The sequence below is a fragment of the Lemur catta genome, chromosome 12, assembly GCF_020740605.2.
Source record: "Lemur catta isolate mLemCat1 chromosome 12, mLemCat1.pri, whole genome shotgun sequence".
NCBI classification, from domain to species: domain Eukaryota; kingdom Metazoa; phylum Chordata; class Mammalia; order Primates; family Lemuridae; genus Lemur; species Lemur catta.
The window spans coordinates 93905308-93921965 of NC_059139.1; positions in this window are offsets into that span (position 1 = coordinate 93905308).

The window sequence follows — 16658 nt, forward strand, 5'->3', positions numbered from 1 at the left end:
CATTCAGCTCCCGCGTAGGGATGAGACCATCTCCCTGCCTCTTGACATGGAATCCAAAGACCATAAAAATTCACCCTTTTCTCATCATAGGATTGACTATCCATGGACAGCAAAATGACTGGAATGCATACTTACCACAGCGTGAATTTTACAAGATGGAAAACACATGTTGGTTGCGTGGGAAAACTACGATCTGAGTGAGAGACCACTGTTCCTGTGGATCATCATACTGGATTTATCCAAGTCTAAATTCTCACATCTCTCTTTTCTTTCTTTCTTTTTTTTTTTTTTGGGGGGGGGGCAGAGTCTCACTCTGTTGCCCAGGCTGGAGTGCCATGGCATCAGAGTAGCTCACAGCAACTTCAAACTCCTGGGCTCAAGCGATCCTCCTGTCTCAGCCTCCCAGGTAGCTGGGACTACAAGCATGTGCCAATGTGCATGGCTAATTTTTCTCTATTTATTTTTAGCTGTCCATATAATTTCTTTCTATTTTTAGTAGAGACAGGGTCTCGCTCTTGCTCATGCTGGTCTCGAACTCCTGAGCCTAAACTATCAGCCTGCCTTGGCCTCCCAGAATGCTAGGATTCCAGGCATGAGCCACCACGCCTGGCCTCATGTCTATCTTTTCTACCCATCTTCCAAATGAGTAGGCAGTTTAGAGAGACAGGATATCCATGATGTATGTGGTGTGCGAAGTGTGTCATATGCGTGTAGAGTACGTGGTGTGTGAGACTCAGTGATATTGTGCATAGTACATGGTGTCTGAAGTGTGTGGTATGCGTGTGTATCACGTGGTCTGTGAGACTCTGTGGTATGCGTGAGTAGCACATAGTGTATGGAGTGCGCGGTATGTGTGTGTAGCACGTGGTGTGTGGAGTGTGCAGTATGCATGTGTAGCATGTGGTGTGCACAGTGAGTGGGATGCGTGTGTAGCACATGGTGTGCAGAGTGTGTGGTATGCATGTGTATCACGTGGTGTGTGAGACTCTGTTGTATGCATGGGTAGCATGCGGTGTGCAAAGTGTGTGGTATATATGTGTAGCACGTGGCATATGAGACTCTGTTGGATGCAAATGTAGCACGTGGTGTGCGGAGTGTGTGGTATGTGTGTGTAGCACATGTGCACACAGTGTGTGGTATGCTTGTGTAGCATGTGGTGTGCAGTGTTTGTGTTATGGGTGTGTAGCACGTGGTGTATGGAGAGTGTGTTCTGCGTTTTTCGCAGGTGCTGTGCACAGTGTGTGGTATTATTGTTCAGCAAGTGGTGTTCAGGGTGTGTGGTATGCGTGTATAGCACATAGTGGGTGAGAGTCTGTTGTACGTGTGTGTAGCACATGCTGTGCGGTGTATGTGGTATTCGTGTGTAGCACATGGTGTGTGTAGTGTATGGTAAGCATGTGTAGCATGTTTTGTGTGGAGTGTTTGGTATGCATGTGTGGCACTTGGAGTGTGGAGTGTGTGTTATGTGTGTGTAGCATGTGATGTGCAGAGTTGTGGTATCTGTGTGTAACACATGGTTTGTAAGAGTCTGTGGTATGCGTGTGTGGTATGTGGTGTGTGATACTTTGTGGTATGTGTGTGTAGCACTTGGTGAGCAGAGTGTGTGGTATTCTTGGGTATCACGTGATATGTGATAGTCTGTGGAATGTGTGTGTAGCATGTGGCATGTGGAGTGCGTGGTATGCATGTGTAGCACGTGGTATGCAGTGTGTGTGTGTTATGCATGTGTAGGACGTGGTGCGTGGAGACTGTGGTATGCGTATGTAGTACGTGGTGTGTGAGAGCCTGGGTATGCTAGTATAGCACGTGGTATGTGAGAATCTGTGGTATGCATCTATAGCACGTGGTGTGCGGAGTGCATGGTATATGTGTGTAGCACGTGGTGTGTGAAGATTGTGGTATGCATGTGTAGCATGTGGTGTGTGATAGTCTTTGGAATGCATGTGTAGCACGTGATGTGCAAGAGTCTGTGGTATTTTTATGGAGCACGTGGTGTGCAGATTGTGTGGTATGCATGTGTGGCATGTGGAGTGCCTAGTGTGTGGTACGCATGTGTAGGACTTAGTGTGCGGAGTGTCTGGTATCTGTGTGTAGCACGTGGTGTGTGAGAGTTTGTGGTATGCAGGTGTACCATATGGTGTTTGTAGTGTGTGGTATGCGTGTGTAGCACGTGGTGTGCGCAATGTGTGGAATGCCTTTGTAGCACATGGTGTGTGTAGTGTATAGTATGTATTTGTAGCACATGCTGTGCGGAGAGTGTGGTATGCATGTGTGGCATGTGTAGGACTTAGTGTGCCGAGTGTGTGGTATCTGTGTGCAACACGTGGTGTGTGAGAGTCTGTGGTATGCATGTGTAGCATGTGGTGTGTGGAGTGTGTGGTGTGCGTGTGTAGAATGTGGTGTGCAGAGTGTGCCTTATGCATGTGTATCATGTGGTGCGCACAGTGTGTGGTATTCCTGTGCAGCAAGTGGTGTGCAGAGTGTGTGGTATGTGTGTGTATTACATGTGTGAGAGTCTGTGGAATGCATGTGTGGCACATGGTGTGTGAGAGTGTGATATTGTACTATAGCATGTGGTGTGCAAATTGTGGTGTATGAATGTGTAGAACGTGTTGTGCGAAGTTTGTCATATGCATGAGTAGCTCTTGGTGTGCAGAGTATGTGGTATGCATGTTTAACACTTGGTGTGTTAGAATCTGTTGTATGCATGTGTAGCACTCGATGTGTGAAGCTCTTTTGCATGCAACTATAGCATGTGGTGTCCATAGTGTGTGGTATGTGTGTGAAGCACATGGTGTGCAGGGTGTGTGGTATATGTGTGTATCACTTGTTGTGTGAGAGTCTGTGGAATTTGTGTGTAGGAAGTGGCGTGTGAGAGTCTGTGGTATTTTTGTGTAGCACGTAGTGTGTGGAGTGTGTGGTATGCATGCGTTGCACAAGATTTGTGTAGTGTATGATATGCGTGTGTAGCACAGGGTGTGCAGAGCGTGTAGTATGTGTGTGTAGCATGTGTATTGTGAGTGTCTGTGGAATTCACGTGCAGCACGTGGTGTTGGGAGTGTGTGGTACATGTGTGTAGCACGTGGTGTGTGAGAGTCTGTGGTATGTTTGTGAGCACTTGGTGTGGTGAATTCTCTGGTATGAATGTGTAGCACGTGGTGTGTGGAGTGTGTGGTGTGCATGTGTAGCAGGTGGTGTGTGGAGTTTTTGGTATGCATGTGTAGCAGGTGGTGTGCGAGAGCCTATGGTAGGTGAGTGTAGCATGTGGTGTGTGAGACTTTGTCGTCTACATGTGTACCACTTGGTGGGCAAAGTGTGTGGTGTGTGTGCATGGCACGTGATGTGTGAGACTCTGTGGTATGCATCTATTGCACGCAGTTTGTGGAGTGTGTGGTATGTGTGTATATCACATGGTGTGTTAGACTCAGTGGTATGGCTGTGTAGTACATGGTATGCAGAGTGCATGGGACACATGTGTAGCACCTGGTGTGTGAAGTGCTTGGAATCCATGTGTGGCATGTGGTGTGTGAGGTGTGTGGCATGCGTGCGTAGCACGTGGTGTGCGGAGATGTGTTATCCGTGTGTAGCATGCAGTTTGTGAGTCTGTCATATGCTTGTGTAGCACGTGGTGTGCAGAGTGTGTGTTTTGTATCTGTAGCATGTGGTTTGTGAGAATCTGTTCTCTGCATGTGTATCACAAAGTGTGAGGAGTCTGTGGTATGCATGTGTAGCATGTCTTACGTGAAAGCCTGTGGTATGCATGTGTAGCACGGAATGTGTGAAACTGCAGTATGTGTTTGTGGCACATGATGGGCGGAGGGTGTGGTAGGAATGTGTAACATGTTTTGCATGCAGTGTGTGGTATGCATGTGTAGCACGTGGTGTGTTAGCATCTGTGGTATGCATGTGTAGCACATGGTGTGTGGGAGTCTGTGGTATGTGTGTGTAGCATATGGTGTGGTTAACTCTGTGGTATACATGTGTAGCACATGGTGTGTGGAGTGTGTGGTATGCATGTGTAGCAGGTGGTGTGCGGAGTTTGCAGTATGCATGTGTAGCATGTGGTGTGTAAGAGTCTGTGGTATGCCTATGTGGCAAGTGGTGCATTGAACCCATTGGTATGTATGGGCAGCACAGCGTTTGTTAGACTCTGTGGTCTGCAACTGTAGCATGTGGTGTGCGTAGTGTGTGGTGTGCATAGTGTGTGGTATGCGTGTATAGCACGTGGTGTGTGGAGTGCATGTTATGCATGTGTAGCACGTGGTGTATGGAGTGTGTGGTATGCATGTGTAGCATGTAGTGTGTCTAGTGTGTTGTACTCATGTGTATCACGTGGTGTGTGAGTCTGTATTATGCATGTGTAGCACTTGCTATGTGGAGTGCATGGTTTGTGTGTGTATCACGTGATGTGTGAGAGTCTGTGAATGCATGTGTAGCACGTGGTGTGTGAGACTCTGTGTTGTCTGTGTGTAGCATGTGGTGTGCAGAGTGTGTGGTATGCTGTCTAGCATATGGTGTACATAGTGTATGGTATGTATATAAAGCAGGTGGTTTGCAGAGTGTTTGGTATGCGTATCACGTGGCATGTAAGAGTCAGTGGTATGGGTGTGTAGCACGTGGTGTGTGAGACTCATTGATGTGTGTGTGTAGGATGTGGTGTGCAGACTGTGTGTTAAGCGTGTGTAGCACATGGTGTATGGTGTGTGTGGTATGCGTGTGTAGCACATGGTGTGTACAGGGTGTGGTATATGTGTGTAGCACATGGTGTGCATAGTGTATGTTATGCGTTTTTAGCACATGGTGTGCAGAGTGGGTGGTATGCGTGTGTAGCACGTGGAGTGCAGAGTTGTGGTATCTGTGTGTAGCTCATGGTATGTGAGAGTCTGTGGTACGCATGTGTAGCCAGTTGTGTTAAGAGTGTGTGGTATGTGTTGTACCATGTGGTGGGCAGAGAGTGTAGTATGAGTGTGAGGCATGTGGTGTGTGAGACTCTGTGGTATGTGAGTGTAGCAGGTGGTGTGCAGAGTGTGTGGTATGCATGTGTAGCACAGGGTGTGTGAGAGTCTGGTATGGGTGTGTATCACGTGGTGTGCGGAGTGTGTGGTATGTTTGTGTAGCACGTAGTGTGTAAGACTCTCTGGTACCCATGTGTAGCACGTGGTTGTGGAGTGTGTGGAATGCATGTGTAGCATGTCATGTGTGGAGTACTTGGTATGTGTGTGCAGCATGCGGTGTGTGGAGTTTGTGCTATGAGTCTGTAGAACATGGTGTGCAGAGTGTGTCTTATGCATGTGTCACACATGGTGTGTTACAGTCTGTGGTATGCCTTTGTAGCACGTGGTGTGCATTGTCTGTGGTATGTATATGTAGCATGTCATGATCATCATGTGTGGTATGCATGTGCAGCGCGTGATGTTCGGACTGTGAGGTATGCGTGAGTAGCACATGGTGTGCAGAGTGTGTGGTATCAGTGTGTAGCACGTGGTGTGGGGAGTCTGTCATATGCAAATATATCACGTGGTGTTTGTAGTGTGTGGTATGCGTGTGAAGCACATGGTGTGTGGTGTGTTTTGTATGCATAAGTAGCACATGGTGTGTGGAGTGTGTGGTATCAGTGTGTAGCATGTGGTGTGTGAGAGTCTGTGGTAGGTGTGTGTAGTACCTGGTATGTGGAGTGTGTGGTATGGAAGTGTAGCTGGTGGTGTGTGGTGTGTGTGGTATGTGTTTGTAGCATGTGGTGTGTCAGAATCTGTAGTATGCATGTGTAGCACGTGGTGTGTTAGACTCTGTGGTGTGTGTGTAGCATGTGGTGTGAAGAGTGTGTAATATGTGTTTGTAGCACACATTGTGCGGAGTGTGTGGTATGCGTGTGTAGCATGTGGTGTGTTAGTGTCTGTGGTATGCATGTGTAGCACTAGGGGTGTGGAGTGTTTGGTATGCATGTGTAGCATGTGGTGTGCAGACTGTGTGGTATGTGTGTGTAGCACATGTTGTGCAGAGTGTGTGGTATGTGTGTGTAGCATGTGGTGTATAAGAGTTTGTGGTATGCCTGTGTAGCACGTGGTGTGTGGAAATCTGTGGTATGCGTGTGTAGCATGGGATGTGTGAGACTGTGTGGTATGCATCTGTAGCCCGTGGTGTGCGGAGTGTGTGTCATTCATGTGTAGCATGTGGTCTATGGAGTGTGTGGTATGCGTGTGTAGCACATAGTGTGTGAAGTGTGTGTTATGTGTGTGTATCACATGGTGTTTTAGTCTGTGTTATGTGTGTGTAGCAAATGCTGTGCAGAGTGCATGGTATTTGGGTGTATCATGTGGTGTGTGAGAGTCTGTGATATGCATGTGTAGCACGTGGTGTGTGAGACTCTGTGCTATTCGTGTGTAGCACTTGGTGTGCAGAATGTGTGGTATGCGTGTGTACCATGTGGTGTGCAGAGTGTATGGTATCTGTGTGTGGCACATGGAGTGCAGAGTGTGTGGTATGCATGTGTATCACGTGGTATGTGGTGTGTGTGTGGCACGTGGTGTGTGGTATGGTATGTGTGTGTAGTACATGGTGTGCAGAGTTGTGGTATCTGTGTGTAGCACATGGTGTGTGACAGTATGTCATATGCATGTCTAGCACGAGGTGTGTGGAGTGTGTAGTATGTGTGCATAGCAGGTGGTGTGCTAAATCAGTGGTATGCATGTTTAGCACGTGGTGTATGGAGTATGTGGTATGCGTGTGTAGCACATGGTGTGTGAGTTTCTGTGGTATGTGTCTGTAGCACATGGTGTGGAAGACTCTGGGTATTCGTTCTTAGCATGTGGTGTGCAGAGTGTGTGGTATGTGTGTATATCACATGGTGTGTGGAGTGCATGTTATTCGTGTGGAGCACGTGGTGTGTGAGGGTCTGTGGTATGTGTGTGTAGCATGTGGTGTGTAAGACTCATTGGTGTGTGTGTGTAGCATGTGGTGTGTAAGACTCATTGGTGTTTGTATGTAGCATGTGGTGTGCAGAGTGTGTGTTATGTGTGCATATCACATGGTGTATGCAGTGTGTGGTATGCATGTGTAGCATGTAGAGTGTACAGAGTGTGTTATACGTTTGTAGATCATGGAGTGCAGAGTTGTGGTATCCGTGTGTAGCACGGGGTGTGTGAGAGTCTGTGCTAGGTATGTTTAGAACATGGTGTGTGGAATATGTGGTATGTTTATATAGCACGTGGTGTGTGAAGTGTGTTATGTGTGTGTAGCACATGGTGTATGGAGTGTGTGGTAAACATGTGTAGTCCGTAGTGTGCGAAGTGTGTGGTATGTGTGTGTATCACATGGTGTGTGAGTCTGTGATATGTGTGTGTAGCATGTGCTGTGCAGAGTGCCTGGTATGCATGTGTATGATGTGGTGTGTGACAGTGTGTGATATGCATGTGTAGCACATGGTGTGTGAGACTCTGTGCTGACTGTGTGTAGCACTTGGTGTGTGGAGTGTGTAGCATGTGTGTGTAGCACAGGGTGAGAGGAGAATGTTGTATGCATGTGTAGCATGTGGTGTGTGAGAATATGTAGTATGCATCTGTAGCACATGGTGTGCGGAGTGTGTGGTATGTGTGTGAAGCACATGGTATGTGCAGATGTGGTATCCGAGTGTAGCACATGGTTCGTGAGAGTCTATTATACATGTGTGTAGCATGCAGTATGTGGAAGTCTGTGGTATGCATGTTTAGCACGTGGGTGGCAGAGTGTGTGTTATTCATGTATAGCATGTGGTATGTGAGACTCTGTGGTCTGTGTGTCTAGCACATGGTGCATGGGGTGGGTGGTTTGCATGTGTAGCAGAGGGTATGGGTGACTCTGTGGTATGAGTCTGTACCATGTGGTGTTCGGAGTGTGTGGTATGCCTCTGTAGCACATGGTGTGCAGAGTGTGTGTTGTGCATGTGTTGCACATGGTGTATGGAGTGTGTGGTAAAGGTGTGTAGTACGTAGTGTGTGAAGTGTGTGGTATGTGTGTGTATCACAAGGTGTGTGTCTTGGTATGTGTGTGTAGTACATGGAGTGCCTGGCATGCGTGTGTATGATGTGGTGTGTGACAGTCTGTGGTATGTATGTGTATGACGTGGTGTGTGAGACTTTGTACTATACGTGTGTAGCACATGGTGTGTGCACTGTGTGGTATGCATGTGCAACATGTGGTATCCAGAGTGTGTGGTATTTGTGTGTAGCACGTGGAGTGTAGAGTGTGTGTTATACATATGTAGTATGTGGAGTGCCAAGTTGTGGTATCTGTGTGTAGGACGTGGTGTGTGAGAGTCTGTGGTATGAATGTGTAGCACTTTGTGTATGGAGTGTGTGGTATGCATGTGTAGAATGTAGTGTGCGAAGTGTGTGGAATGTGTGTGCATCACACAGTGTATGAGTCTGTGATATCCATGTGTAGCAGTGGGTTGCAGAGTGTGTGGTATCCGTTTGTGCCATGTGGTGTGTGGAATATCTGGTATCTGTGTGTAGCACATGGACTGCAGATTATGTGGTATGTATGTATAGCATGTGGTGTGTGGATTGCCTGGTATGTGTGTGTATGACATGGTGTGCGACAGTCTGTGGTATGCATGTCTAGCACGAGTTGTGTGGAGTTTGTAGTATGCGTGTGTAGCAGGTGTTGTGCAAAATCTGTGGTATGCATGTGTAGTACGTGGTGTATGGAGTATGTGGTATGCATGTGTAGCAAGTGGTGTGTGAGAGTCTGTGGCATGCATGTGTAGCACATGGTTTGGAGGACTCTGTGGTATTCGTTCTTAGCACATGGTGTGCAGAGTGTGTGGTATGCGTGTGTAGCACATGGTGTGTGAGTCTGTGGTATGCGTGTGTAGCATGTGGCATTTGAGGGTCTGTGGTATGTGTGTGTGGCATGTGATGTGTGAGACTCATTGATATGTGCATGTAGCAAGTGGTGTGCGGAGTGTGTGTTATATGTGCATACCACATGGTGTATGCAGTGTGTGGTATGTGTGTGTAGCACGTGGTGTGTGCAGGGTGTGATATGTGTGTGTAGCACATGGTGTGAATAGTGTATGACATGTGTGTGTAGCACATCATGTGCAGAGTGTGTGGTATGCATGTGTAGCACGTGAGTATAGAGTGTGTGTTATATGTGTGTAGCACATAGAGTGTGGAGTTGTATCTGTGTGCAGCATGGGGTGTGTGAGAGTCTATGGTAGGTATGTGTAGAACGTGGTGTGTGAAGTGTGTGGTATGTGTGTGTACCACGTAGTGTGAAGAGTCTGTGGTATGCGTGTGTAACACATGGTGTGTGAGACTCTGTGGTATGTGTGAGTGGCACGTAGTGTGCAGAATGTGCAGTATGCATGTGTAGCATGAGGTATGCAGAGTGTGTGGTATGCGTGTGTAACACGTGGTGCTTGAGAGTCTGTGGTGTTCGTATGTAGCATGTGGTGTGTGAGACTCTGTGGTATGTGTGTGTAGCATGTGGGGTCTGGAGTGTGTGGTATCATTAGTGGCACGTGGTATGTGGAGTGTGTGGTATGCATGTGTAACACTTGTAGTGTAGAGTGTGTGGTATGCATGGGCAGCATGTGGTCTATGACTGTCTGTTGTATGCATGTGTAGCATGTAGCGTGTGAGATTCTGTGGCATGTGTGTGTAGAACATGGTGTGCGAAGTATGTGGTATGCATGTGTAGCACATAGTGTGTGGTGTGTGTTATGCATGTGTAGCATATGCTGTGTGGAGACTGTGGTAGGCGTGTGTAGCACGTGGTGTGTGAGAGTCTATGTATGCATGTAGTAAGTGTTTTGTGAGAATGTGTGGCATGCATCTGTTATATGTGGTATATGGACTGTTTGGTATACATCTTTAGCACGTGTGTGCAGTGTGTGTGTTATGTGTATGTAGCATGTGGTATGCTGTATGTGTGGTATGTGTGTGTAGCCAGTGATGTTTGAGAGTTTGTCGTATGCATGTGTAGCACATGGTGTGTGAGAGTCTGTGCTATTTGTTGTTAGCATGCGGTGTGCACAGTGTGTGGTATGCGTGTGTACCAAGTGGTGTGCGCAGTGTGTGGTGTGTGTGTATAATACATGTTGTGTGAGACTCTGTGGTATCCGTGTGTAGCACGTGTTGGGTGAAGTGTGTGGTACGCTTATATAGCACATGGTGTGCGTAGTGTATGGTATGCATATGTAAAACCTGGTATGTGGAGTGTGTGGTATGGGTGTGTAGCACGTGCAGTGCGGATTATGTGTTATGCATCTGTAGCACCTGGTGTGTGAAGTGTGTCATATGTGTGTAGAGTACCTGGTGTGTGAGACAGCGGTATTGTGCATAGCACATGGTGTCCGAAGTGTGAGGTATGTGTGTGTATCACGTGGTCTGTGAGACTCTGTGGTATGCATGAGTAGCACATAGTGTACAGAGTGCACGGTATTCATGTGTAGCACATGGTGTGCGGAGTGTGCGGTATGCATGTGTAGCATGTGGTGTGTGCAGAGAGTGGGATGCGTGTGTAACACATGGTGTACAGAGTGTGTGGTATGCATGTGTAGCACGTAGTGTGTGAGACTCTGTTGCATGCAAATGTAGCACGTGGTGTGTGGAGTGTGTGGTATGTGTGTGTAGCACATGGTGTGCAGTGTTTGTGTTATGCGAGTGTAGCACGTGGTGTATGGAGTGTGTGCTCTGTGTTTTTCGCAGGTGCTGTGCACAGTGTGTGGTACTGTTGTTCAGCAAGTGGTGTGCAGGGTGTGTGGTATGCGTGTATAGCACATGGCGGGTGAAAGTCTGTGGTACATGTGTGTAGCACGTGCTGTGCGGTGTATGTGGTATGTGTGTGTAGCACATGGTGTGTGTAGTGTATGGTAAGCATGTGTAGCATGTTTTGTGTGGAGTGTTTGGTATGCATGTGTGGCACTTGGAGTGTAGAGTGTGTGTTAGGTGTGTATAGCATGTGATATGCAGAGTTGTGGTATCTGTGTGTAGCACGTGGTTTGTAAGAGTCTGTGGTATGTGTGTGTGGTACGTGGTGTGTGAGACTTTGTGGTATGTGTGTGTAGGACTTGGTGAGCAGAGTGTGTGGTATTCGTGGGTATCATGTGATGTGTGATAGTCTGTGGAATACATATGTAGCATGTGGCATGTGAGATTCTGTGGTATTTTATTACCACGTTATGTGCAGATTGAGTGGTATGTGTGTGTAGCACGTGGTGTAGAGAGTGTGTGGTATTCATGTGTAGCATGTGGTGTGCAGTGTGTGTGTTACGCGTGTGTAGGATGTGGAACACAGAGACTGTGGTAGTCATGTGTAGCATGTGGTGTGAGAGTCTGGATATGTGAGTATAGCATATGGTGTGTGAGAATCTGTGGTATGCATCTGTAGCACATGGTGTGCGGAGTGTGTGATATGTAACTGCAGCACATGATGTGCGGTGTGTGTGCTATGTGTGTGTAGCACGTGGTGCGTGAAGATTGTGATATGCATGTGTAGCATGTGGTGTGTTATAGTCTGTGGAATGCATGTGCAGCATGTGGTGTTGGGAGTGTGTGGTATGCGTGTATAGCACGTGGTGTGTGAGTCTGTGGTATGTTTGTGTAGCACGTGGTGTGGGAGACTCTGTGGTGTGTGTGTAACATGTGGTGGGTGAGACTCTGTGGTATGCGTGTGTAGCATGTAGTGTGCAGACTGTGTTATGTGTGTGTAGCATGTGGTGTGTGAGATGCTGTGGTATGCATGTGTAGCATGTGGTGTGGAAGAGTCTGGTATGCATGTGTAGCACATGGAGTACAAAGTGTTTGGTTGACTGTGTGGCATGTGGTGTGTGGAGTGTGTGGTATGCATGTGTAGCATGTGATGTGCAGAATGTGTGGTATGTGTTTGCAGCACATGCTGTACAGAGGATGTGTTATGCGTGTCTAGCACATGGTGTGCAGAGTGTGTGGTATGCATGTGTAGCGCATGGTGTGTGGAGTTCGTTGTATGTGTGTAGCATGTAGTGTGTGCAGTGTGGTGGGCGTGTGTAGCACATGGTGTTTAGGGGGTGGGATATGAGTGTATAGCACATGGTGTGTAGAGAGTGTGGTATGCATGTGTAGCACGTGGTGTGTGAGAGCCTGTGGTAGGTGAATGTAGCACGTAGTGTACGAGACTCTGTGGTATGCATCTATTGCATGCAGTTTTCAGAGTGTGTGGTATGCATGTGTATCATGTGGTGTGTTAGACTCAGTGGGATGGTTGTGTAGCACATGGTGTACGGAATGTGTGGGATGCATGTGTAGCACGTGATGTGTGAAGTGCTTGGAATCCATGTGTAGCACGTGGTGTGTGGAGTGTGTGGTATGCGTGTGGAGCACATGGTGTGCGATGTATCTGTAAGATGTGTTATGTTTCTGTAACATGTGGTTTGTGAGAATCTTTTCTCTGCATGTGTATCACATGGTGTGAGGCGTCTGTGGTTTGCATGTGTAGCATGTCTTATGTGAAAGTCTGTGGTATGCATATGTAGCACGGGAAGTGTGAGACTCTGCGGTATGTGTGTGTAGCACATGGTGGGCAGAGGGTGTGGTATGAATGTGTAGCACGTTTTGTATGCAGTGTGTGGTATGCATGTGTAGCACGTGGTGTGTTAGCATCTGTGGTATGTGTGTGTAGCACATGGTGTGTGGGAGTCTGTGGCATGTGTAGTATGCTTGTGTAGCACATGATGTGGTGAATTCTCTGGTATGCATGTGTAGCACATGGTGTGAGGAGTGTGTGGTGTGCTTGTGTAGCAGGCGGTGTGCAGAGTTTTTGGTATGTGTGTGTAGCACGTGGTGTGTGAGAGCCTGTGGTAGGCGAATGTAGCACGTAGTGTATGAGACTCTGTGGTCTACATATGCAGCACTTGGTGGGCAAAGTGTGTGGTGTGTGTGTGTGGCACGTGGTGGGTGAGACCCTGTGGAATGCGTGTGCAGCACGTGATGTGTGAGACTCTGTGGTATGCATCTATTGCACGCAGTTTGCAGAGTGTGTGGTATGTGTGTGTATCATATGGTGTGTTAGACTCAGTGGTATGGCTGTGTAGCACATGGTGTGTGGATTGCGTAGGACGCATGTGTAGCACATGATGTGTGAAGTGCTTGGAGTCCATGTGTGGCACGTGGTGTGTAAGGTGTGTGGCATGCGTGTAGCACATGGTTTGCAGAGATGTGTTATCCATGTGTAGCACGCAGTTTGTGAGTCTGTGGTATGCGTTTGTAGCACGTGGTGTGCGGAGTGTGTGTTATGTATCTGTAGCACGTGGTTTCTGAGAATCTGTTCCTATGCATGTGTATCACAAAGAGTGAGGAGTCTGTGGCATGTGTGTGTAGCACATCTTGTGTGAAAACCTGTGGTACACATGTGTAGCACAGGATGTGTGAAACTGTGGTATGTGTGTGTGGCATGTGGTGGGCAGAGGGTGTGGTATGAATGTGTAGCATGTTTTGCATGCAGTGTGTGGTATGTATGTGTAGCATGTGGTGTGTTAGCATCTGTGATATGCATGTGTAGCACATGGTGGGCGGAGTGTGTGGTATGCAGGTGTAGCAGGTGGTGTGCGGAGTTTGTGGTATGTGTGTGTAGCATGTGATGTGTAAGAGTCTGTGGTATGCTTGTGTAGCACATGGTGTATTAAACCCATTGGTATATGTGGGCAGCATGGAGTTTGTTAGAATCTGTGGTATGCAACTGTAGCATATGGTGTGCGGTGTGTGTGGTATGCGTGTGTAGCACGTGATGTGTGGAGTGTGTGTTATGCATGTGTAACACATGGTGTATCGAGTGTGTGGCATGCATGTGTAGCACGTAGTGTGCCAGTATGTTGTACTTGTGTGTATCACGTGGTGTGTGAGTCTGTATTATGCATGTGTAGCATGTGCTGTGTGGAGTGCGTGGTTTGTGTGTGTATCATGAGGAGTGTGAGAGTCTTTGGCATGCATGTGTAGCATGTGGTGTGTGAGACTTTGTGTTGTCTGTGTGTAGCATGTGGTGTTCAGAGTCTGTGTTATTCCTGTGTAGCATATGGTATACATAGTGCAAGGTATGTATGTGAAGCAGGTGGTTTGCAGAGTGTTTTGTATGCATGTGTAGCACATGTTGAGCGGAGTGTGTGGTATGCATGTGTACCATGTCGTGTGCGGAGTGTGTGCTATATATGTGTAGCACGTGGTGTGTGCAGTATGTGTTATGCATGTGTAGCACGTGGTGTATGGAGTGTGTGGTATTTGTGTGTAGCACGTGGTGTGTGCAGTGTGAGATATGTGTGTGTGGCACGTGGTGTGATAGACTCTGTGGTATGCATGTGTAGCATATCGTGTGCAGAGTATACGGTATGTGTGTGTAGCATGTCATGTGTGGAGTGCATGGTATGTGTGTGTACCATGTTGTGTACAGAGTGTGTGGTATTCATGTATAGCACATGGTGTGTGAGACTCTGTGGCATGCATGTGTACCACGTGGTGTGTGAGACTATGTGGTATGAATGTGTAGCTTGTGGGGTGTGGAGTGCGTGGTATGAATGTGTGGCACGTGATGTGCGGAGTGTGTATATTTTTGTATAGCAATTCGTGTGTGAGACTCTGTTCTCTGCATGTGTATTTTATGTCATGAGAACAGTCTGTGGTAGACATGTGTAGTACGTGGTTTGTGAGACTCTGTGGCATGCGTGTGCAGCACATGGTGTGCGAAATGTGTAGTATGCATGTGTAGCACATGTTGAGCAGAACGTGTAGTATTCGTGTGTATCACATGGTTCGTGAAGTGTGTGTTATGCATGTGTAGCACATGGTGTATCAAGTGTGTGGTATGCGTGTGTAGCACATGGTGTGCACATTGTGAGATATGCATGTGTAGCACATGGTGTTAAGACTCTGTGGTATGCGTGTGTAGCACGTGGTGTGCAGAGTGTGTGGTATACCTATGTAGCACATGCTGTGTCAGACTCTGTGGTATGTGTGTTTACTACATGCTGTGCACAATGCATGTTATGCGTGTGCAGCACATGCTGTGTGGAGAGTGTGGTATGCATGTGTAGCACATGGTGTGCAGAGTGTGTGGTAGGTGTGTGTAGCTTGTGGTGTGTGAGACTCTGTGGTATGCATGTGTAGCATGTCATGTGTGGAGATTGTGGTACGTGTGTGTAGCATGTGGTGTGTGAAATGTGTGGTACGCATGTTTACCACATGGTGTGTGGAGTGTGTATTTGTATGTGTAGCCCGTGGTGTGTGAGACCCTGTGGTATGCGGGTGTAGTACATTGTGTGCCAAGTATGTGCTATGCATATTTAGCACGTGGTGTATGGAGTGTGTGGTATGCATGTGTAGCATGTGGTGTGCAAAGTGTGTGATATGTTTGTGTAGCATGTGGTGTGTGAGACAATGTCTGAGTGTTTAGTACGTGGTGTCTGAAGTTTGAGGTATGGGTGTGCAGTATGTGGAGGGATAGTGTCTGTGGTATGCATGTGGTGTGTGAAGTGTGTTATGTGCATGTGTACATTGTGGTGTCTGAGACTCTGCGGTACTCTTGTATAGCATGTGGTGTATGAGACTCTGTTCTCTGCTTATGTACCATGTCGTGCGAGCAGTCTGTGGTACACATGTGTACCACATCATGTGTGAGAGACTGTGGTATGGGTGTGTAGCACGTGGTGTGGTAGACCATGTGGTATGTGTGTGTAGCACGTAGTGTGCAGAGTGTGTGGAATCTGTATGTAGGTCATGGTGTGTGAGACACTGTGGTATGTGTGTAGCATGTCACGTGCCAAGAGTGTGGTATGTGTGTGTATCACATGATGTGCAAAATGTGTGTTATGTGTTTTTAGCATGTTCTGTGTGGTGTGTGTGGTGTGTGTAGCACATGGTGTGCTGACTGTGTATATGCGTGTGTAGCTCGTGGTGTGTGAGACTCTGTGGTATGCATGTTTAGCAAATGGTGTGTGAAGTGTGTGGTATGCATGTGGCACATGGTGTACAGAAGGTGTGGTATGCATGTGTAGCGCATGGTGCGTGATAATCTGTGGTATGTGTGTGTAGGACATCATGGATGGAGTCTGTGGTATGTATGTGTAGCATGTAGTGTGCAAATAGTGTACTATGCATGTGTAGCAAGTACTGTGTGGAGTGCATGATATGCATGTGTAGCACCTGGTGTATGGAGAGTGTGGTATGCATGTGTAGCAAGTGATGTGAGCAGTGTGAGGTATGCATGTGTAGCATGTGGTGTGTGAAGTGTGGTAAGCATGTTTAGCACACGGTGTGCATAGTGCATGATCTGCAACTGTAGCACGTGTTGTGTAAGATTCTGTGGTATGCGTGTGAAGCACATGGTGTACAGAGTATGTGGTATGCATGTGTACCCTGTGGTGTCTTAGAACCTGTGGTATGCATGTGTAGCACGTAGTGTCTGAGACTCTTTGGTATGCATCTGTAGCACATGGTGTGTGGAGTGTGTGGTATGCATGTGTAGCACATGCTTTGTGAGATGTTGTGGTATGCATGTGTAACACTTGGTGTGCCAAGTGGGCAGTATGCATGTATAGCACCTGGTGTGCAGAGTGTGTGGTATGTGTGTGTAGCAGTTGGTGTGCAGAGTGTGTGGTATGCCTGTGTAGCACGTGGTTTGTGAGAGTCTGTGTTATGCATGTGTAGCAC